At 47.8% G+C, this 23272-nt stretch overlaps 1 protein-coding gene, 3 non-coding genes and 1 pseudogene across 4 annotated transcripts in view; 2 read left to right on the top strand and 3 right to left on the bottom strand.

The window, feature by feature from the left end:
• LOC143401644 (uncharacterized) overlaps positions 1-23272 on the top strand; it is a 742139-nt gene that overhangs the window by 689084 nt on the left and 29783 nt on the right. The window lies entirely within an intron of this gene.
• Trnas-aga (transfer RNA serine (anticodon AGA)) lies at positions 1190-1271 on the bottom strand. Its single transcript has one exon. It is a non-coding gene; the product is annotated as a tRNA-Ser (tRNA).
• LOC143401665 (10 kDa heat shock protein, mitochondrial pseudogene) lies at positions 5155-5583 on the top strand (annotated as a pseudogene).
• Positions 6900-6981, bottom strand: Trnas-aga (transfer RNA serine (anticodon AGA)). Its single transcript has one exon. It is a non-coding gene; the product is annotated as a tRNA-Ser (tRNA).
• On the bottom strand, positions 10115-10186 carry Trnaq-cug (transfer RNA glutamine (anticodon CUG)). The gene has a single exon. It is a non-coding gene; the product is annotated as a tRNA-Gln (tRNA).

Genomic DNA, 23272 nt, shown 5'->3' with positions numbered 1-23272 from the left:
GGCGGGCCCTCCCGGTCCCCCTCCGCCCCGGTCCCCCTCCGCCCCGCGTCCTCCTCCGCCGCCCCCGACCCGGAGAGCAGCAGCCTCTTCGCCGCAGACCACGACATCCCCAGAAAGCGATTTAGACGGAGCCCAAAAAGCGGACCGTGTCCGGCTTCTCCCGATTCCCGTGACTCTCCCCGTGTCGCCTGGGCCCGTGGTGCATTCCTTCACACGCTGAGCGACAGTCGGTGGCGTGGCTGTCCCAGAGGGTGACCTTCAGGCGGGCACCGAACCGCCCTCCCATCTGGGCTCTTCCGACGGCGAGACAGCAGGAGCAAAGCCGCTGCGGAAACGCCACGCACAGAGTTCCGTGGAGACTCGGGCCTCCATGTCCCTGGGACAAGTGACCGAGAGCGCAGACGTCGGGTCGCACGGTAGCTTCGCGCTGGGAAGGGGCCTCGCGGCGGCAGCGGCGCTCTCCGACTGCTCCGGGGCGTGGGGCGCTTCTGTCCGCTGCTCTGCGGGGCGCACGGCGCTGTCGGGCGGCGGGACCCGAGTTTCCCGGGGCGGACGGGGCCGGGCGCGGCGCGGTGCCTGTGGGCCACCCCCCCACCCCCGGCGCTCGCCGCGAGTCCTGCGTCGCCCGTGGTCTCGCACCTGGACGCTGGTCTGTGAGTTCTGGGAACTCCGCGGCCTTGGGCTCCCCGTCGGACAGTCTCCCACTGGGGACTGTCCTCCCGGTCTCCCCAGGACCCGGTGGAGCGGAGGTGGGGTCCCGACGCGGTGGACTCCCGGCCTCCGTCCGAGGGCTGGCGTCAGCCCGAGGCCTCGTTGACTGTGGAGTCGGTTGGGGTGAGGAGGAGGTCTGGGGTCTCCCTGTGCTTGGTCTGTCCGTGGGTGTCCAGTTGTCACGACACCACGCACTTTTCTTTCACTTTTGTCAAAAGTCATGGACTTTATTCACACACGTGACTCTGTCGCTATGCTCAGAGGCCCGGCGCTGGGGGTGTCCCCGAGGGCTCAGTGACACTCCACTGACACGCTTTAACGCGGGTGAGAAACCAGACCACGCACTGCGTCTTGCTGCTGTGCTGGCACCAGTCCCTGACACCCTTGTGAGGCACCGGGAAAGCTTAGGGTCAAGGTCATGCTCTGCTTTGCACTGGCCCCGGTTTCCTCCCCGAGTTCGAGAACAAAACCCCAAGTTCGTAGTCGGCAGGATTCGAACCTGCGCGGGGAGACCCCAATGGATTTCTAGTCCATCGCCTTAACCACTCGGCCACGACTACGCGAGGCCCGCCGCCGTCTCGACCAGTGAAACCTCGGGCGCCCGGGCGGTGGCGCACCCCGCGACGCCGGGGGTTCCCGGGGCTGAGGCCCGAGGGTGGGCAGCTCCAGGGCCGCCTGGGCAGACGGGCCTGGCCCTGACTGGGAATAAAAAGAAGGGAGGGGAGGTGGCGCTTAGCCCGGTTCCCTCCTTGCACCACCCGCAGAACTCGACTTTCAGGACTCTGTAGAGGTCAGTCGTCTGCGTGTTTTTGCAGACTTGTCCCCTACTTGTCGCTTTATCCCGGGAACTGGTAGGACCCCTCCCCCGTGGCTGCAGTAGCCGAGCTGTCGCCTGTCCCGGCCTCTGGTGAAGATGGTGGAGCCACATCTCGGCGTCCCCCGCAGAACCTTAGGCAGCGGCGACTATCGCAAACCCCCCGAGAGGTCACAGTGACCTCTGGGACCCCGCTGGGTGCACAGCTGAAGGTCCCTCCCCACCTGCTGACGGGAAGTACGCAGGGAGCTCTCAGGGGACACGACCCAGCCCCTAGGCGGTCCCCTATTCGTGGTGTAGAATGGAGTGAAGTCATGTAGACATGCATCTTTGAACTTAAAGAAGGCCTGCCAGGCTGGTCTCGGCCTTGCTGTGGACACAAATCGGATAGAAAGCACTCGATACGCGAGAGACTCAGTGTTCACAACACAGGCTTCCGTATGTCCCGAACCTACAGGTCTTCCTGATCGGTGGACTACTAGGAGGAGAAGGCTGCCATACGGCCATTCCACATTCAGGAGTTTGAGAAACTGGGGACTGTGTCCACTCGGGTGCCCACCCGCGGGAGGGGAAGTGGTGGTTTCTATTTCTGCATGTCCTCACGACACCTGCTGCTGTATGACAAGCTGACGGGGTACCGCCTTTGTGGACATGAAGGGACATTTCGCTGTAGCTTTGATTTGAATTCCCAGGTGACTCACAATACCAATCCCTTGATCTATGTAGATCTTCCTTTGAGAAATGTCCCTTCCTGTCTCTTGCCCATTTTTAGCCGGTTACTTATCTTTTATCGTCGAATTGTAAGAGCTCTTTGTATTTTGTAGACGCCAGGCCCTTGTCAGATGTATGATTTCCACACGTTTTCTTCCATTCTTAAGGCCATCACTTTCTTGATAGTGTCTTTTAAAACACGAAAATTAAATTTTGATGAAGTCGACTTTATGTATTCTCTTCTGTTTCTTGTGCTTTTGGTGTTAACTACCAAGTCTTAGGTCATGAAGATGTACCCTAGGTTTATTAATATTAGCTATTACATTTACTGCCTGACCATTTTGAAATAGTTTTTGTAAAAGGTGTTAGGTAAGGCCAATTTCTTTGTCGACTTGTTGAAGAGTTTATTCTTTCTGCCACAGGGATCTTGGAACCTTGTCAAAACTCGGCCCACCAGAGACGCATGGCTTCATTTCTGAACTCTCAACTCTGTTCCATGAAGCTACGTGTTCATCCTTCTCCTAGTACCTTGTTTCCTTGACTATTGCTTTGACATTAGTCTTGAAATTTGGAAGTGTGAGTCTTCTTAGTTTTTTTTTTCTTTCTTTTTAGTTGTTCTTGCTATTCTTGAAATTCCAAATAATTTTCTTAAACAGCTTGATAATTTCCACCAAAAATTTGCTGAAATTATGATCACATTATGTTAAATTCAAAATTAAATTTGAGGAATATTGTCATCTTTTTGGTTTTTAATTTTTAGGTGGATGCTACATCTTTATTTTATTTTTTATGTGGTGCTGAGGATCAAACCTAGTGTCTCATTCATACTAGGTGAGCAGTCTACCACTGAGCCACAACCCCAGCCCCAGGAATAGTGCCATCTTAACAATATCAAGTCTCCAGCTCCATGAACATGGGATGTCTTCATTCATTTCAATTTTCATCAATTTCTTTTATCAGTGTTTCAGAGTATAAGTTTATACTTCTGTTGTTAAATTAATTTCTGGACTTTTTATTCCTTTTTAGCCTATTTTAATTAAAAGTGTTTACTTAAAAATTTTAAAAAATATTTTTCTTAATTTTTTTTTTTTAGTGGCCAATGGATCTTTATTTTATTTATTTATTTTTATGTGGTGCTGAGGAGTGAACCCAGTGCCTCACACATGCTGGGCAAGTGCTCTACCACTGAGCCAAAACCCCAGCCCCCAAAGTATTTACTTTTGACCTTTTTTTCCCTTCCTTATCATATAGTATGTAGATGCCTGAATCCTTTCACAGTCATTTATAAATATGTCAGGGATGAAGTTTGCTAGTATGGTTTAGGTAGACAAAAACTGCTGGGAGCCATCAGCCAAGTAGGTATGACAATTTCCTTGCCAGCATACCCCCATGTTTCTTTAGTGGAAGGACTCATGGAAATAGGACATTTTGCAGCGACTTTGCATGTAAGGTTGCCGCAGTCTCTGGCTGGGCACAAATCACGAGTCTCCACACAGCTTGTAGATTCAAACAGCAATTCTTTATTCCCGAACTCACACAGGCCGTCTACAAACACGCTCTGGGGGAATCCACATTCTCTGCCCAAATCCACACCGCATGGGCTTCTGTCTCCCAAAATATACTGTCTGATCCTAAGAACTCAAGAGGAACTCAGCAGCAGGATACGCCCTATTCTAAAGGGGGAACACCCTAAACACGGATCCTGCCCTGGTCCTTGAGCAAGGTCACCTTTCAGAAGTCCTTCCACTAGACAGCATGGGAGTAAGCTGGCAAGGAATTTGTCATACCTACTTGGCTGATGGCTCCCAGCATAAGGTGACCTTGCTCAAGGACCAGGGCGGATCAGTGTTTAGGGTGTTCCCGGTTTAGCATAATAGGAGATTAGGGCGTTCCCCCTTTAGAATAGGGCGTATCCTGCTGCCTGAGTTCCTCTTGAGTTCTTAGGGTCAGACAGTATTTTTGGGAGACAGAAGCCCAGTGGAGTGTGGATTCGGGCAGAGAACGTGGATTTCCCCAGAACGTGTTTGTAGACGGCCGGTGTGAGTTTGGGAATAAAGAATTGCTGTTTGAATCTACAAGCTGTGTGGAGGCTTGTGATTTGTGCCCAGCCAGAGACTGCGGCAAAAAACCAAAACTAAACTAAAACAGGCAATAAAGCTGAGAAAGAAACAAGTTATTTGAACTCACTGGATTCAGAGCCCATGTGCTAACCATTACAGAGTGGAACTAACTTGGTTAATCTCTTTCCTACAGTTCATGATGTCAAAAAAAACTCACTCTGAATGGACTGACCCATGCACTGGAGTGCTGGGGCAGTGCTAAGCAAGGCACAGAGCATTTCCCCTGCCTCGGGCTCTAGTGTCCACTAGGAGAGATACTCTATAAACTTGCAAATGAATGTAGCGAAACACGGAGAGTCTGAAGAAACGGAGTATCACTGAGAGCATAAAGGCAGAAACAAAGGGAAAGGCACAAATAACACTGAAATCTGTAACTTTAGGTGAATAAGACTTGAAGGTGTTGATTGGGGGAAAAAAGTGTTTTTCAGTATACAAGAAGCAACTTGTACATCTAAATCCTTGAAGGGATTCCTATTTGTTCTCAGAAGATGGAAATAGAAAAGGAAAAGCAAAGGACAAGTTGGCCATTCTGTCAGCAGTGTGGGTCAGGAAAGCCTTGGAGCAATTTGCTTTAGGTAGACACGGGCTTGTTCAGTCTTCAAACAGCAGAGACAGACACAGGCCCAGGAGTGGGCACAGCCTTTCCCAGGAACGGCTTCTTTCCTGGTATAGTGCCGAGTATGGTGGTTTTTTGTTTTTTTGGGGGGAGGGGGGGAGAGGAATTGGGCTTATGTGAGACAAACCTATTAAAAGACATCTAGGGCCGGACTGTGGGTCTCTGCGGTGGAGGCAGGAGTCATGGCCTGACAAGCATTTAGAAAGTTTCTTCCACTTTTTGACCGAGTATTGGTGGAAAGGAGTGCAGCCGAAACTGTGACCAAAGGAGGCATTGTGCTTCCAGAAAAATCTCAAAGAAAAACATTGCGAGCAACAGCAGTAGCTGTGGGATCAGGCTCTAGAGCAAAGGGTGGAGAGACTCAGCCAGTTAGTGTGAAAGTTGGAGATAAAAGTTTTTCTCCCAGAGTATGGAGGCACCAAAGTAGTTGTAGATGACAAGGATTATTTCTTATTTAGAGATGGTGACATTCTTGGAAAGTATGTAGACTGAAACAAATCACTGTTGAAATGGCATCCTATGAACTGCCCATTCCACTGAAGTTCTGAAATCTTTCATCATGAAAATAATTTCCATGTGTCTTTTATAATAAACTGATGATAATCTAATAACATCCACTGTCTCAAAATTTTAGTTTCCCCGTAGTTGGGTAAACATTTCCAAATAAAATATGTAAGGAATGGTTAAAAAAAAAAAAAAAAAGAGTTAGAAGAAATCTGTTTGGAACCCAAACATCTTTTCATGGTTATTTTATGTTTCTCAAAACCATAAAAGGGACTAGTAAATTATTCTTCCCAATCAATGGTCAGAAAGCCATTAAGAAACAGCTTCTTAATTTACTTTTTGGCTCAACTTCTTATGGTAGATAAAGTAAAATGTATTCACCCCCTCACAGAGAAATGTCCCTGATGCAAAACTGACAATTGTGGACACTGCGTCAGGGGATTCACAAATTCTGTTGGAGGCCATGGAAGCCAGACCCACAGGCCTTTGTATTGAAGAATCCTCTTTATGTCGCAACACCTGAAGGGAAGCAGGAAGCATCACCATCATTAAGCTGTAATTAAACATGCAGATGACAAAACAGCACCACCTTTGAGATATGCCTGTACAAACAACCCATCTCCATCTGGTAAACTGGGAGACCCAAAGTGCACCTACCCCGGGAGCTCAGAGGGTCCTGGCAGCTCGCATTTGGTGCGCTGTGAGGAGACATGGTTGGCTCTAGTGACATGGTGTGGCTCTAGTGACATGGTGTGGCTCTAGTGACATGGTGTGGCTCTAGTGGAATGGGTGGTCCGGGCTTCGACCAGGGTGTGGACTGCCACCTCAGTTCCCCTCCAGGCTGGCTGAGATCTCCTCTAAGAAGCCCTTCGTCGGTGAGACCCTCCCTTTCTGCTTGAGGAAAGAGCTGGCAAGTGGGAGGTCGCACGAGGCCACGCAAGCTCTGGGCCGTGACGAGCACCCGAGGCCTTCCTTCACGAGGTTCACTGCGATCGTCTCACAGGGCGGCTTCCCCGTTTGAATTTATTTACGTAGAAATTTATTTATGATGGTATGTGCTTTGGTAGGAGTAGCTGGGGGGGGGGGGGACAATGATTCTTGAGATATGTGAGGAAAAAATAAGGATTAATTGGTCACCTACTTTATTGAGGCTTGTAGATGGTGCCGAGAGCCCGAGAGCCTAAAAGAGCAAGGAAAAGCTTTAATCAGGGACTCGGCATACCCAGGGGGTAACAGGCAGCCGCCATGAGGATGGGCCCAAACCGGTAGCAACTCCGGGGTTTTCGCTGCGGTTTGCATTTGGGAAGACGCACACTGAAGGGGTCTCTGGGGTGAGAGCAGTCCTAACGACTCTGGATGGTCGCACCTGCCCCACCCACGAGTGGGGCACAAAACCAGGCCCTTAGACCGGGTGTCACCCACGCGTAGTCGGCAGGATTCGAACCTGCGCGGGGAGACCCCAATGGATTTCTAGTCCATCGCCTTAACCACTCGGCCACGACTACGTGGGGAGCGCGCCGCGCTCTGGGGTAAGTGACTGCCCGGACTTCAGCCTCCCTCCGAAGGCTGGGTTCCCCGCCTCCCGGTGCCGGTCCACACGGGCAAGCTGACGGCAAGGCAGCCTCACAACTCTGGTGGCCTGACGGGAGGAGGCCCAACAGGAGACCTCCCCAGGAACGGAGCTTCCTGGGGCCGATCCTGGTGGGCTCGGGTCGGCTGGCCCCTGGAAGCGCTCGGACACTGGCGCGAGAGCTGCACTTGGTCTGCCCACGGAGCGCCCTGCTGCAATGGGTGAAATTCCATCCCCCGGCCGTCGGAGCCCGGCACTGCCGGCACCGCGGCGCGACCCTCCCCAAGGAGCCGCTTCTCCCCGGGCTTCAGTAACAGCCCCGGCTTCTCCAGACCGCGGGCGAAGTCCCTATTGCCCCCTTTAATTCCCACGTCAGAGTTTTTTAGACGCCGACAACGTAAGGCCACTTTGCTGGAGGGAGACGGGAGGAAGGGGCTGCGCCCCGCGGACCCGCGTCGGTCCGCGCGCTCTGCTCCGCGCTCCGGGCCTGCGCGCTCCGACTCCAGCAGCGACCCCGGGACCCCGGCACTTCCCCTGGCTTCTTTAGTTTCCTCCCAGGAGGGAAAGACAGGAGGACCCCTGGCCAGAGGATGAGAGGGCGGAGCAGGGCGTCCAGGAGCGGCTTGGGGTCGCCCCGAACCCCACCGCGAGCCCCCCACGCCCTGCGGCCGGCCCTCTCCCTGCTCGGCTGGATGAAGTCGCCGTCGGATCTCACAGAACCCACGTCCTTCGTCCCCTCCCTCCCACCCCTCCTTCCGCTGGGTAAATAGGGGTATAAAGTCTGCAGTGTGACGTTCCACATGCTATTCTGAGTTCCTTTCCACACTACCAAGGCCTCTGTGGTTCAGCTGGGCAAAATTCAGTGCTTGGAACATTAGATTCAAATTCCCAAACCTTTCCTGAACCTTGGTGACGCCTCATAAATCCTGGCCTTCCCTGGCCAGATAACAACCCTCTCTGAGGCTCTAAAGACCTTCATAAATTCTGATGTTGGGGTCAGCAAAAATGTAAACTAGTATTTGTGTGTTATGCTCCTCAGAGTTTTGTTATCTGTAACCCCCCTTTTGTGTAACTTTTGGGGCTATACAGCTGGGCTGCAAGGAAGCTTTGCTGCTGTCCTTGGCTCCCACGATTTTGATGGGAAAGGCAGCCCGGCCGGTGGAAATAATAAGCTTGCTTTAATTTGATTTTAATTGGAGTCAGTGGTCTTTTCTTGCGTTGTGGTCTAACAGAACTTCCACCTAGCCTTTGGCTACTGGGGATGGTGCTCACCATGGGTCAGAGGCTTGCTGCCACTTATTTATGGTAACAGAGATCCAGCATGACATGACCACAGCCATGTCAGTTGTAACTGCCACCTTGCCCACCAAGTGGCCCCAGCACACATTCCAAACCCTGTGGGATACCAAAGGGACCGAGAGTCAGCTGCGCGTTTTGCCAGCCACTCATGCCTGAACTGTTTCTCAACTGATGTAGGAGGTTCCAGTTGGCTTTGGCACAAAGATTCCTTCCTCCATCCCTGGGGTGCAGGGTTCCTCCCATCAAGCAGCTGTCCAAAAGACACTCTGACCCTCTATTCCTGTAACTTGGTGAGTCCTGGATCTGTCTGGTTATGGCACTACGTGGAGACCACTTCTCGTGCACTGGCACTGGGATTTCCTGAAACTGTCCCAAGTATAAAGGCACACACACACACAAATCATAATGAAAAGACACATCAGCATTTTGTCACATTTCTTCACTATGAAGATCCTCAGCAAACTATGTTTTAATTTTTTTTAAGTTTGTTTTTTGGGGTTAATCACTCATTTCCCTTTAATTTCTAGATTGATTTCATTGGTTGTTGGCGTTTTACAAAAACAGGGAATAGCATGGCATGGTGATTTACCAGGTAAAATGACTACAATAGCATGTGCATAACCTCATTTCTATGGCATTGTTCTGTAAAGTACTACCATCCTCATTTTAGAACGAGGAAAAGGCTAAGAAAAATATTCAAATGCTCAAAAGACTGAACATTAGTATTGGAACAGCCCCTAGTTCATGCTGTTTGGTGTACAGTGCTCTTTCCTTGAGGAATGAGAAAGTGAAGAGTCTCCTCTGATAACCTAAGGGCCTCAGCAAATGTGACCTAACCCAAATCTCTCATAGAAATGAGGTGGCAAGGGTGGTTAATGGTGGATTCTAGCTTTTCTCTCCAGTAGCCTGAGGGATCACTCAATCGGTGAGCCTTGTGTTTCTCCCTAGTACTCAAGAAAACCAGCTGTCACCTCTCTTTGGGCCAGGACATTGGCTTTAAAAGAAGAATCTATAAAGATGACATGGAATCCACAGGCCATGGGTTAGCCAGCCCTGGTTCCAGCCCTTGGCTTCCTCCAATGAATGCATGGGGTGACACGATGTAATGGCTCTAGGTGGCCAGTGGCTCACACGACAGATCTAAAAATTCAGAGGTCACCCTCGGAAAGAAGTAGCAGAAAATAGAAACCAGTCATGGCCATCAGGGCTGATAGGCCTTCTTCAAGTAGGGTTCAAAGAAACCGAAGTGAAGTTCCCTCCAAATATCGGCTTCTTTTCATATCGTAGACCACCGTGATGGAAACGGCAGGTGTTGAAGTGGAACACAGATTGCAATCACATGGCTTCTCTTTCTCCTTTATCTTCTTCTGGCTCCTTCACTAGATACACCAGACATGAATTCGCAAAGCAAAGTCCAGCAGCAGGAGGAATCCGTGGTGACCTACCTGTCAATCTGGGTTTTATATCTAAGGGGCCTGGTGAAGTGACTCGCTCCCTCTAGGCAGACAGACATGAAGAACTCTTCCCTCTCATGCCTTTCAGATGCTTTCGCTCCTGCATGAAGTCACCACATTTAATAAAGAAACCAAAGGAAGCTCTTCAATTCAAAATCGTTCAGCAGCAGGCCATCTCCCAGGTAGGAGGAAAGGTCCCCTGAGCTCCAACCAAGCGGGCCGTCCTCGGGGTCCACGCAGAGGCGTGGAGGACCCTCTTATGGCTCCTGTGAACCGCAGGTTCCCGCCGATCGTCCCCAAAACAAAACCCACACCAGGTCCCACCGAGATTTGAACTCGGATCGCTGGATTCAGAGTCCAGAGTGCTAACCATTACACCATGGGGCCGCCGTCCACGCCTGCCCTGCTCCTGCCTGATGGCACCTGTCCCTCGCTGGCGGCGCCTTCCTCCTCGGCCCGGCCCAGACACGCGCCCGGGTTTCCGCCGCCAGCCGCAGCGGCGCTCGTTCCCCTCCGGGGCTCCCGGTGCGGAACCCGGAACAGACCGGCTCCGGGGCCGCGCTGCCCCCGTCGGCGCGCACGCTCCCCCCGCGGCGCGGTTAGGGACCTGAGGCTCCCGGAAGGAACGTCTCTGGAGGCCGCGTGCCACACAGTCCCGGGGGCAGGGCGATGAGGCCCAGGCGAGGCCTTGGCGTCCCGGTACCCAGCTCCGCCTCGGGGAGGCCTGGGCCCGGCAAAGCCCGAGAAAGGCCGCCGTCCGCAAAGCCCAGCTGGGTCGTCCACCTGCCCGGGCCGCGCTGCCCCCTCGTCAGACGGGCCGCCCGCGGACCCCCTCGCCCGCCGAGAGCCGCCGGCGAGACTCTCCCACGAGCGGGCCCCTCAGAGGCGCCCGAGGTCAGCACAGAGGCTCGGGCAGCAGCGCTTCCCCGTCGCCAGGCCCCCTGCGGCCCACAGCCAGCGGCTCCAGGGCTGCCCTCGGCCACGGCGGCGGCCGCCGGGACAGCCCAACACGCTCCAGTGGCCAAAGCGGAAACAGCCCAAGCGACTGGAAGGTAAAAAGTCTGCAGAAATAAAAACACCTAGAACAGTGTGGGATTGTCACCCCAACTAGAAAACGGCCGTCTATGGCCCCGCGATGGTGAAACCAGACACTGACCGAGTAAGTAGGAGGAAGAGAGACCTCGGGGGTCACCCCAACTAGAAAACGGCCGTCTATAGCCCCGCGATGGTGAAACCAGACACTGACCGAGTAAGTAGGAGGAAGAGAGACCTCGGGGCTGAATGCCCACGAGGGACACACACTCCGAGGCCACTTCCTGCAGCGCCACACCAGCTCAGAATCCCTGACTATGCCCTTCAGAACTGTCAAGGTCACCCAGGCCAAGGCAAGTCTGAGGGTCTGCCCCAGCCAAAAGAACCTAGAGACAGGAGACTGAAGGTGTTCTGATCAGGGTCCTGGAACAGGAAGTTAGGGAAGACCAAAGAGAGCAGAATACTGCATGGACGTTAGTTAATGAAGATGTATGAATTAATGTTCATGTAACAAAGCTACCTAATAGGTTTCCCACATTTTAGAATTATAGACCATTGTTCTTCTTGTGAGGCCATGTGCCAAACAGTCCTCCGAGAGATGCCCTTTGCGTCTTGGTACGGCTATATTATGTAATTGCATATTAATATACTACATGATGGCATATTGATTTAAAGCCTTAAATAATAGGGAAACAGATAATAAAGATATCTTAGAACTCTGTTCTAGCTTCCTAAGTAAATAGAAACTGTTCTTCTTGGGAATAAAAACGAAAATATGAATGATATTTTGAACACGATTTATTAAGTCTCTTCAACGTGGTCTCGGAATTCTGCCTTGTTTGTAGAGGTCTCTGCTCCTTTGCGAATGAGACATGTTTTGAGGCATGTCTGCAGGCCAGTGGCATAGCCTGCAGGCCGACACTGTGCCCAGAGCACACACTCAGAGTGAGGAAGGAGAAGTTTGAGCTCCGCCAAGCCTGTGCTCCCAGCTACAGACTCAGGTCAGAGCAGGGCTGACCTACCCTTGGAGACTGTGACTGATAGTAATGGGATGCTGTCTAAAAGTCACCCCTCCCCTGGTGTTAGGGGACACTGAGGGGATGGGAAATAGCAGCCTAGACAAGCTGAGAAGCTCAAATAAGAATGAAAACTGGATATACGAGTTTTGGCAGCACCTGCAGGTGTTGCTTAAAAGGGAAGCTTGTGGTACACATTCACAATGGAATATTACTCAGCCATAAAGAAGAATGAAATTATGGCATTTACCGGTAAATAGATGGAACTGGAGACTATCATGCTGAGTGAATTAAGCTCCCCAAAAACCAAAGGCCAAATGTTCTCTCTGATATGCAGATGCTGACTTACAATGAGTAGTAGTGGGGTGTTCACTGGATAGGACAGAGCAGAGTGAGGGGAAGGGAAAATAGGATGAGAATGGGAAAGACAGTAGAATGAACCGGACATAACTTTTCTATATTCATATCTGAATACATGACCAGTGCAACTCCACATCATGTACAACCACAAAAAAGGGAAATTATACTCTATGTATATATGATACATCAAAATACATTCTACTGTCATGTATAACTAAAAAGAACAAAATAAAAAATTTTCAGAAATAAAGATAAAAAGGGCTACATTTTTAGTGGTTGCCGGCCTCTGGATTCAATCTCCAATACCCGCCCCCCCCCCCCACACACACACACACATAGAAGAATCAGTCCTCTTCAAAAGTCTGAGTAGTTAGCCAGACATAATGTTGCACACCTGTAATCCCAGTGGCTTGGAAGGCTGAAGAAGAAGGATCCCAGCTCCAAAGCCAGCCTCAGCAATTTAGCAAGGCCCTAAATAATTCACTGAGAACCTGTCAATAAATAAATAAATAAATAAATAAATAATAAGACTAGGGATGTGACTCAGTGTCTAAGCACTCCTGAATTCAGACCTGGTACCAAAAAAAAAAAAAAAGTTTGGGCAGTTAGAAATATCTGCACTTCCTGTGTGAATCTATTTCTAATTAGATACTGGTATTTTTAAAGTATTTATGTTTTAGTTGTAGGTGGACAGAATACATTTATTTTATTTGTTTATTTTTATGAGGTGCTAAGGATCTAGCCCAGGGCCTCCATGTGCTAGGCGAGCACTCTACCGCTGAGCCACAACCCCAGCCCAAGACACTATTTTGAAAGCATACCATAGCCAGGCATGGTGGCCCATTCCTGCAATCCCAGCTACTCAGGAGGTAAAGTGGGGTGCAGGGGGGACTTGGTGACCCCTATTTTACATCCCCAATACTGCCAAAACAAAAGAGAGATTATATCATAAGATCATATCCTAGTCCCTGATCCCAGTGACTTTCAAATATTGCATGAAGAAACAAACTGTTATTTTTATTTATTGGTTTATTGTTTTGGTCCCCCTGAGCCCCACCCCAGCCGTGTCTGCCCCTGAGCCCCACCCCAGCCTTGTCGCCCCCTGAGCCCACCCCAGGCGAGTCGACGACCCCTGAGCCCACCCCAGTCTTGTCGCCCCCTGAGCCCACCCCAGCCCTGCAGACCCCTGAGCCCACCCCAGCCTGTCCCCCCTGAGCCCACCCCAGCCTGTCCCCCCTGAGCCCCACCCCAGCCTGTAGCCCCCTGAGCCCCACCCCAGCCTGTCCCCCCTGAGCCCACCCCAGTCTTGTCGCCCCCTGAGCCCACCCCAGTCTTGTCGCCCCCTGAGCCCACCCCAGTCTTGTCGCCCCCTGAGCCCACCCCAGCCGTGTCGCCCCCTGAGCCCACCCCAGTCTTGTCACCCCCTGAGCCCACCCCAGCCGTGTCGCCCCCTGAGCCCACCCCAGTCTTGTCACCCCCTGAGCCCACCCCAGTCTTGTCGCCCCCTGAGCCCACCCCAGTCTTGTCGCCCCCTGAGCCCACCCCAGCCGTGTCGCCCCCTGAGCCCACCCCAGTCTTGTCACCCCCTGAGCCCACCTGTCTCGAGCAGCGGTCCCGATGTCTGGAACTCAGCTCCGGATCACCTCCCGGGGTCCCGCAATGGGCAAGGAGTCCGCTCGCCCTCACGGGTATCCGTTCCGGTCCAGCAACCCCACGACGAATGCAAGACGCGAACACCAGACGTCTTTCTCGAATGCTCGGTTTATTCAGATCACGTCTCACACAGCGGCTCCGGAGCAGGGACTGGCTGGACCAGAGACCGTCCGGTGTTGTCCTCTCTCGAGGCAGGTCTGAAGGTGAGTGCCAGCCCTCCGCGCCGATATATTTATACTAGTCCATAAGCACATTACATCACTCAAATTACAGTGAACACTTTCTCACAAGTAAACATGATTCTGCACCTGCTTATCTTTACCTAACAGCACATGTTTTTCTAACTAGTTATCGCAAAACAAATTCAACCAAAACAAATGACATCATCTCTCACTTAAAATGTGTTTCCTATCAATACTCCTATCAGTCCACCCCCTTGATACTGAGGGTGCATAGCACACGAGCGTATCAATTAAGCATACAGTGATGTCCACCTGCAACACACGAAAATCCAATCATTGCACTCCTTAAATAATGACATAATTCAGGCCATATCTCACAACAAGTGGGGTAAGAAATAACACTTGAATTTGTAAAATCAGCAAGCCGCCTTCTGATCCCCGGTGGAAGTTCCGCCATCTCCACTACAGCTCCGTGGATTATCTTGCATTCCACCGGTACAGTTTCTCCTTTGTAAATAATTATCCTGATGCGATCGTCTTTCACTCCGAAAAGGTTTGTCTTCATCATGTCCCAAGACATAGGTTCTTAAATAGTCCTTGTAAAGATCTCAGACTGTTGATTTCAACACGGAGTTCTTCTGTCATTGCTCCAGCGATAGCTGCTCCCAATGCTGCCCCTGCTAAAAATGCTCCAACTGCGGCGAACTGTAGTGGTCTGCGTCCACCGACATTCCTCTGTAGGGAATAGTAGAGGTCTGGAACCACCATCTGCCATTTGCTTGTGCCACATGATTCAGTGTTTACCAGTGCTCTACCCAATGCAAGCGTCAGCTTCACTGGCTGGATCACCGGCTCCACCAAAATCCTTCTAGGCTCAGATATCAATGGCATAAAAGATGTGGTCTCCTTCGTTGTCGGTTTTGTTGAAGGGTCCTTAGGAACATGCTTAGGGAACAGCAGGGCTGGAGATCAAACAAGGATTTAAAGATTCTTTCACGCTATGACAGTTATCAAAGGTTAGTTTTCCAGCATAAATCATATGATTTCCAGCATATGCATCAAAAACATCAGTGTGATTATGTACAATGTCATGGGCGACTAGGTCATAGACCTGCCATGCATTATCATTCTCAAAAGCAGGTAAAAGCATATAATAGAAGTAAGGTAACTTGCCAATGTAAATTTTATGCTTCCATTTCGACATGTCCATTCCTGCCGTCATCCACCATTCCAAGGTGTGGTTGTCTGCTTCGGCCACATGGTACCTGATAATGGAATCCCATACTGAATCTGATGGACATCCTTCTGGTGGTTCAAATTGTAGATCCAGTACTGCAGTATTTGATGTCAATAGGCCAACTTCATTTATCACTGGATGTTCATACCTTAGATTTGCTACTCCAGGTTTCAATGTATATTGCCTGCTTGATTCCCAAGTAGCATTAAGAGTGGAAATATTTTTTGCATCCATTGGTACGTCGTAAAAGCTAGAATGATTATACAATGCTGATCTGTGAATTCCATGCAATAAAGCAAAATTGTTTGGGAACCATGCACACGTTGACTTTTCTAGATGTAACGGCACACCTTCCGTATCCACATACGAGTGGTCTCGTTGTCCCATCGGTATTGTCATATTATGTAATGCATCAGCCACTGTTTGGTTAGAGATGTTGAAAACTGGAATCAATGATGTAAAGAATGTATCATAAAATTTAATATCATTACTCAGGGTCCAAAAAGGCTTATTTTTCTCTTGGGTTGCAGATCCATTGTACGCATGCACGACCTGTAAAAACGAGACGTTCCACTTCCGTCTATCCTCAGGAGTAATGATTAGTACAAGTTGCTTGGTCTGATTGGTGAACTGCCATAGCTTGTTTTCCTTGTATAAATGCACGTGAGTAGCATTCATATGTACCCAGTGCTTTCCCGTTTGACAGTTATCTTTTGAAAAATTATAACACCATGTCCAGTTCCAGAAGTTCAGCATAGATGCCGAGTGTTTAAAGTTCGGGTCACGAAGAAGTGTTGAATTGAATGTAAGGTCAGTGTTATTTCCAACTGGAGATGACATTGTTGTTTTGATACCATTATTGATTTCTTTCAAATTCCATTCGTCTGTTGCCGATTTCCAGATGTATCCACCTGTGATATTTTCTTGTAGCATCCATCCACCATGATGGAAATACTTGAAAATAGGTCCTTTTTTCTTTGGTGCCAACTGTCCTCCGCGTACCTTAAATGCACATGGTTTGTCTCCTGGGAATGTCGTAGTGTCAAAGGTCATATTTAAGTTGAGTTCCCTATAATACATCCTGTATCTGCAGTACATAATCATTTCTCTGTCCACAGGAAAACATACACGACCCAAAAATGCATGACCTTGTGTCATGTTAATCATAGTTCCAAATATTGCTCTAATACATACGTATACCAACGATGGTGCTGTCGTTGGCCATTCATATTTTACTCTTGCCAAATTGTTTGTATAAGGCTGTGGAAGAGGGTCCGTCAATATTACCGGATTCCTCCATGTTTCCAGTCCTGACGTCGATATTTTCCACCAATTGTCAATGCTTGGGTAAGAATTATTCTTAATCTGCCAATCAGGGTTTGGTGAGGTAAGGATGTCAAACTCTCCATATACTGGTAAATTTGGGAAATCAGCGACACAAGTCACATAGTGAGTATATTTGAGAGTTCTATTTTGCAGGTCTTCCACATATAACGTCATATTTCTGTCTTCGGTGCTCATCTTCTGTAAATAGTCTTGTAGTGATGTATCACACCATGTCCCATAAGGTTCTTTGAGTGCTGCAGGCCATCTTGCCACTGGTCTTGCTCCTTGTAGATGTCGCGGTTGGCTATACCATTCTGACAAATTTCCTTTTTCATCATAGCCTGGTAATAATGGAATACCCAATGTTGTTGTTGCTACTGTAGAGTCTCCGCTGCCGTCTCCATCATCATTTTCTTCATCATCATAGTCATCATATTCAGCATAATCATATTCATAATCAAAAGTGTTATTATCATTCTGCATATTAGAAGCCCAAGCTTGAAACTGTAACGCTCCCACTGCAATTTCTGATGCCTTTTTGCAAGTGAAAGGGTCATCTTCTGTAGTTTCCTCTCGTAAAACATATATCTTGGCATTGTCCGTCTGTCAGGCTGCAGTTGCATTGTACTTTCCACTAGGAGTTTTCCCTTTATCTTCCTATAATGATACACAAAATGAGGTTTTTGTGCCCAGGCATCCAGAATACTCTCCATCAAATGACATCTCAGCGGATTGGTTTCAAACGTGTTGGTGATTCCTCCTTCCGCTGCTGTTCGAAACAACGGACTATATATGCCAGTTGTATTCCATTCCCAATATCCTTCACAACCTTTTGGTGAACTATGTCTATTATAATGTGAGCAAAAAGCATGTGTATGCCAATACAAGTACTGAACTGTTGTCAGATTTTGTAGGTACTTCTTGTATCTCCAATAATTAGGTATAACTGAGCCTCCATTCACTTCTTGCATAGTCTGAGGGAATTGTAAATATTCCCTGAACCATCTATTCATAGACCATGACGCATTTGAATTCAACTGTCCAAGTAGACTTTGTACCCATGGTGTTGTTTGCTTTATGGTTGCTGTAGGAGTCGTAGGTTTGGTAGTAGTAGTAGTAGTAGAAGTCTTGGTAGTAGTAGTAGTAGTAGAAGTCTTGGTAGTAGTAGTAGTAGTAGTAGAAGTCTTGGTAGTAGTAGTAGGAGGAGTAGTAGCAGTATTGGTAGTAGCATCATTTCCCAATGCGGTAACAATTGCAGTCACAACTACAGGTATGCACAGTAAAAGCGTCCTGGGCGCCATCACTGTTTGTACACAAGCCATCAAAAGATACACACAGTATAATTTAGCACATTACAGAAAAATAAGTGTTTCCAATAATGTATATGCCGATCGGTGGCGTTGCTAGCGTTATCGGAATCGGCAACACCACAGTCACCTGGCTTCTGCCAGTCGTTACAATGAAAGTATCCACCCGCCAGTAGACAACCATACACAATATTAGCGAGTACCCTGACCCTAGTATTGCAGCAACATTTACCGAGGGGAAACATCCTTAGCCTTAACTAGCTTAAGTTCACCCTTATCACTGGAAACCCAAATGGTATTTCCGTGACCATTGGCTAACGCTTCACCTTTAGCAATGCTGCTGTCCCTTCTGTTTCTTATCCAAAGTTTGGAACTGCGTAATCCTGGCTCGTCCTCAACTGTCGGCGCGATGTATATGTCTCTTGGGTAGACCTCCTCAAAAGGGGAACGCCTGTGCAGTCTTTGCCTGGAATTAAGTTCAAAAACTGCAATTAGTACTGCCTTATGAAAAGGCATATCTTTCAAATTGAATAATTTAGTTTTTACTAACCCATTAAACCTTTCTATATCACCAGCCGCAGTTGGGTTATAACTCAAATAGTACTCCCAACTTATTCCTAAAGTCTCCGCCAATTTTGCAATTTGACGACCAGTAAAGTGCGTTCCCTGGTCCAAGGAGATTACCCAAGGACATCCATAACAAGAACACCATTTCCACACTGTGTCAATAGTTGACATTGTTGTTGCATGCCTTGTTTCTTGTGCCATTCCTAAACCTGTACAACAATCTACCATTGTACACACATAATATCCATTCCACAGCGGTCCAATATAATCAACTTGAACCCTTTGATTAAATCCTCTTGGCGACCCTCTATTATGAGGAGGATTATGCCTAAATCTTGTTACTGACTCTGCACATTGTCTGCATGGAGTAATAGCATGTTTACATTTGTGCCACTGTTGCTCTAATGTTTCTAGATTGTAACCATTGAAACAATGCATGTGTTCCTACGTGTCCTAGGTGTTTGTGTAACTGCAACAGTTCTTCAAGACTGAGTGGGGTTTCCTCACTTTTTTCCAGCTTCCACTCTGGATTCCTATGTATTTTTAACTTAGTTTCCCCTAATCGTTCACTTTTCCATGGGGCTTCATTCTGTAATTTAATTACATTAACTAATACTTTACTCAATTTATCCGCCATTTCATTGCCTTTAGATATAAGGTCTTGACGTCCTGTGTGGGCGTCAACATGTGCAACATAAATTTGTATACTTGCCTTTGCCAAAAATTGCCATACATCCTTTCCCCATACATCTTTTCCATTAATTTGATAATTCGTAGTCTTCCATTTACCTGACCAGATTGCTATTCCATTACATACAGCCCAAGAGTCAGAGAATATATGCACATACTTTTGTTTTTCTGTCAAAGATTGTTCCACAGCTAACCTAACTGCTTCTAATTCAGCAATTTGTGCTGATTTCTGAGTTCCTTCACTAACTCTTATCATTTTATCCTGTGGTCTATATGCCACCGCTTTCCAATGTAACTTGTCACCAATAACCGCGGATGATCCATCCGTAAACCACGTGTTTCCACTGTCTATTTTGGCTCCCCATTTACCAGTGGGTCTTTGTATGGTTTCCTTAATCTGCACCGGCACCGGATTCAATGGTTGCGCCACCAGTAACTCCGTTAATCTCATCATTTTATTACTCCCAGTTATTTTAGCCTCATCCAATAAATTATGTAAATACTATTTCCACTGTAGTACTTTCTTCTCAATTGGCATACCCGTTAACTTATCATCACTCATTCTCACCCATTCTAAAATAGGAACTTGACTACGTATCTGTATTTCTCTATCTAACACTGAAAATCCTAATGATTGTAATGCACTATATATTGTCCAAATTGTTTTTTCAAAGAAAGAGTACTTATTATCAGCAAATGGGAACTTTTTGGAATAAAAACCTACTGGTCTAGTTTGTCCATGGTTTTTAACATAAATTCCCCAATTTCCGTATCCATTTGCAAATACCACATCTATTATTATGGTTTCTCCTGGCTGCGGTACATATAGTTGTGCATACATTTCTACATACTCAATAGCTTTCCTCAAACCTTCCTCCTGTTCCTTAGACCATACAAAATCTGCTGCTTTTCTGCAAACTCTATATATTGGTGCCAGCAGCATCTGTAAATATGGTATATGTAATCTCCAGTATCCTAATATTCCCATAACTTGTTGTGCCTGTTCCTTGTTTTTAGGCGTCTCTATCTCCTTTATTTTATTCCTAATGGGATCAGGTACTTTTGGTCCTGATGTGTTCCAAATTACTCCAAGGTATTTAACTGATTTACAAGGTCCCTGTACTTTTTATGGGTTAATTGTCCATCCTTGTGATCTCAATAAATCAACTACCATATCCTTAGCTTCTCCCGTTTCTTTTTTCTGTCTTCCGGCAATTAGTATATCATCTACATATGTCCAAATTTGTGTATCTGCCGGTAACTTTAACCCTTGCAGCGTCAATTGTAACGCCTGATGTGCTATAATAGGACTGTTCTTATATCCTTGAGGCACCCTAGTAAACTGGTATTGCTGTGCCTCCCATGTAAATACCGTCATTTCCCTACTGTTTTCATGCAACGGTATAGCAAAGAACATATCAGACAAATCGATTACAGCAAAATATTTAGGTGAAAAGGCTCTAATTTCGGCATATATTCCTTCAATATTGGGCAGTGTGCCCGGCATCGCTGGTGTCAACTTATTTAAATTTCTATAATCTATGGTTAATCTCCACTTTCCATTTGGTTTTATCACTGGCCATACGGGACTATTGTACTTGAAAGATGAGGTTTTTTCAATTATACCTCTGTCTTCTAATTCCTTAATAGTTTTTGTTATTTCTTCATGGCCACCCTTAATTGGATATTGCTTCGTAAAACTCCCTGGGGTCTTAGGTAATTCCACTGGTTGAATTGCAATTTTAGGTAATTTCGTGCTTGAAATTTGTTTCAACTTTTTCAATGGCAACCATTCTCCATATATCATCTGTAATTCCTTAATTCCTAATACCGAATGTGGTGTGGGTCCACATAACACATTGACCTTAAAATTTTTATCATATATCTTAAATATAACATCTATTTTATACATTTCTTGTACATTTCCAGTTATTCCTTGTACTTTAACAGCATTTACTAATTTTCTTGTAACAAAAGTATCCCTAATTATCGTTACTTGGCTGCCTGTATCGATCAGGAATGAATCTGTACATTCCTGGCCTGAAATTATAAAGTTTAATTGTATGAACGGCCTGCAGTCTGCCTCCCATATGGTCTGGCATTGGACTGGTTGTTCCGAGACATATTCACGAAGTTTTGTCCCCTCCAGGGCTGTCCCGGTCTGATCTTTTTCCAATCCTGACTGCTCTGACCATTCCTTCCTCCAATTCTTCCTTGATTCATTCTTCCCCAATTTAAGGTTCCCCTGTTTGGGGGCTCTCGATATTGATTGTTTCTGCCTTGGGGAGGCGGTTTCCGAAAAATTTGATTCTCTCTGAATCCATCCCTGGGTGCAGCATTCCTTTGTCCTATACTTGGCCTGCCCCATCCGGGTCGGCGCTGGCCAGGCGTCGGCCCGGAGGCGTTTTTTCCCATAAAGGACAGGGTAGCTGCAAACGACATTCTCTGATCGTTTTGTAGCTCTCTATGTTGTTTCAAAAATTCTACCACATCCCACAATGTGGTTGCCCCAGCTAGCATTGTGGATAAAATTACTCTATGTTGTTCTGGGGCTCCCTTCAGTATTACTCTTCTTAACATGGGTGTCAGGGGACACCTTAGCGGTGGTCCCTGTTGGTCATTATACACGGAACATAGTACTCCCAGTTTCTTTACTAATTTCATCCCTTCTGCTGGGGAGTTCCATCTAATTCTTCCTTCAAATGCTCCTAGGTCTAAATTAGGGAGTCCCTCTTTCCATGCTGCTTTTACCCAATCAAACAGGGATCGCACCTCCAGATTCCCGGTTTCAGTTAGTCGCTGGAGTGCCTCCATTACACCTGGTTGGTCTATCTGCAAATTTACCATTTTCATTTTGTCTCCCGAGAGTCTAATACTCTTGCCTCCTTTTGACCATAGCATAAACAAAAATTCTCCATCTGTCTGACCTTTCTGTGAGAAATCCTGTCTCAGCTGTAATAATTCTGCCCTATTCATATTTCGAGTCTCTATCAACTGCTCCAGACCATCTGGGCGTCCCCTTCCTGGTGTGGATGTTTTGATAACAGACACCGGCTCAGCCATATACTCTGGGTCTTGTTTATCATTTAATATGTCCATTAAAAATGGGTTCTTACTACCTCTCTTTACTGCTTCTGCCACCAGACGTTTTCCTCTCATCCTGTCTTCATCAACATCATTAATAATTTTGCAAAGTATTCCCGGGATCTCCTGTCTGTCTGCTCTTTCAATGATTGGTTTTACCGTTTGCGGATTGCTTAATGGGACCTCTACTGAGGTTCCCTTTCGGAACTCAGGCAGTTTAGCCTGCACAATTCGTTCCAGTGGTCGCCATGGCGACTGAGGCTTCAGCTCAGAAGCTGTTTCGCCTCGAATCTTCTTGGTGCACCTTTTCCAAGCTCGACCTACTGCTTCTTTAAAGCCCATGATATTATCCTAGCGTAAAACCTTAATTTAGTTAGCTTAAAATTCCAATTTATGCACGTGCAGTTGTCTATTGTAATTAACTCGTGGCAGAGCGTATCCTATCTTACTTCAGCCCAGACTCCTATCCTTTTCTTTAACCAGCCCAGGCACCGGGGCCACCGTCCTCATAAAGATTTTGGTGGGTGTATTCCCCTCTCGAGTCTGACCTTCCTGGGGTGCCGGACGATCACGGTCACTCCAGTTCCGAGCCAGGTCGAGGTGTGCTCAGCATGTAGGGGGTTCTTACCGCATCCTGCCGACCACGCCACCTGTCGCGAGCAGCGGTCCCGATGTCTGGAACTCAGCTCCGGATCACCTCCCGGGGTCCCGCAATGGGCAAGGAGTCCGCTCGCCCTCACGGGTATCCGTTCCGGTCCAGCAACCCCACGACGTATGCAAGACGCGAACACCAGACGTCTTTCTCGAATGCTCGGTTTATTCAGATCACGTCTCACACAGCGGCTCCGGAGCAGGGACTGGCTGGACCAGAGACCGTCCGGTGTTGTCCTCTCTCGAGGCAGGTCTGAAGGTGAGTGCCAGCCCTCCGCGCCGATATATTTATACTAGTCCATAAGCACATTACATCACTCAAATTACAGTAAACACTTTCTCACAAGTAAACATGATTCTGCACCTGC

Source organism: Callospermophilus lateralis, chromosome 6 (genome assembly GCF_048772815.1).
Source record: "Callospermophilus lateralis isolate mCalLat2 chromosome 6, mCalLat2.hap1, whole genome shotgun sequence".
Classification (NCBI taxonomy): domain Eukaryota; kingdom Metazoa; phylum Chordata; class Mammalia; order Rodentia; family Sciuridae; genus Callospermophilus; species Callospermophilus lateralis.
The sequence above is the reverse complement of the archived record's forward strand: the minus strand, read 5'-3'. Positions and strand labels throughout refer to the sequence as shown.